Below are 531 nucleotides of genomic sequence, written 5' to 3' on the forward strand. Positions count from 1 at the left end.
TGTCTGATAAATGTGTTCCAAAAAATGTTTCCTTTTCTTTGCAGCTGGTAATCAAATCCTGAAATACTATGGTGACGAGTCTCTCATAGCTGAAAGGACCCAAGAATGTGGTGTGGCAATTTGCTTTCTTGAAATTTGTTTCAGGATATGTCCATTTTACCAGAGCTTTGCTTATGCAGATTGCTCTCCAGTCAAATGTTCCTGGAATGCAGTATATGAAGGTGCTAATATTTTAAGGGAATAATTTTAAGTATAAACAATCCCTGAAGGTGATTACTTTGTGCCTGCATCTTACAAAAAGGTGGTACATTAAGTGTTGATTCCAAACTTATTTTCAGTCTAAGAAATTAAATAAATATTGTGAAGTTCCTCATCGCAGGATACCCTTCCAGACATCTATAGGATTTACTTTTGTTTTCTATACAATAAGAAACTGAAGTCAATGCAAGATTAATGAAAGTTTTGTTTAGAAGGAGGATAGACTTTGTTTTATTCAGTAAACAGTTTTCTTCCTTTGTATATTCTTGTAAA

This window comes from Motacilla alba, chromosome 6, assembly GCF_015832195.1.
Source record: "Motacilla alba alba isolate MOTALB_02 chromosome 6, Motacilla_alba_V1.0_pri, whole genome shotgun sequence".
Classification (NCBI taxonomy): domain Eukaryota; kingdom Metazoa; phylum Chordata; class Aves; order Passeriformes; family Motacillidae; genus Motacilla; species Motacilla alba.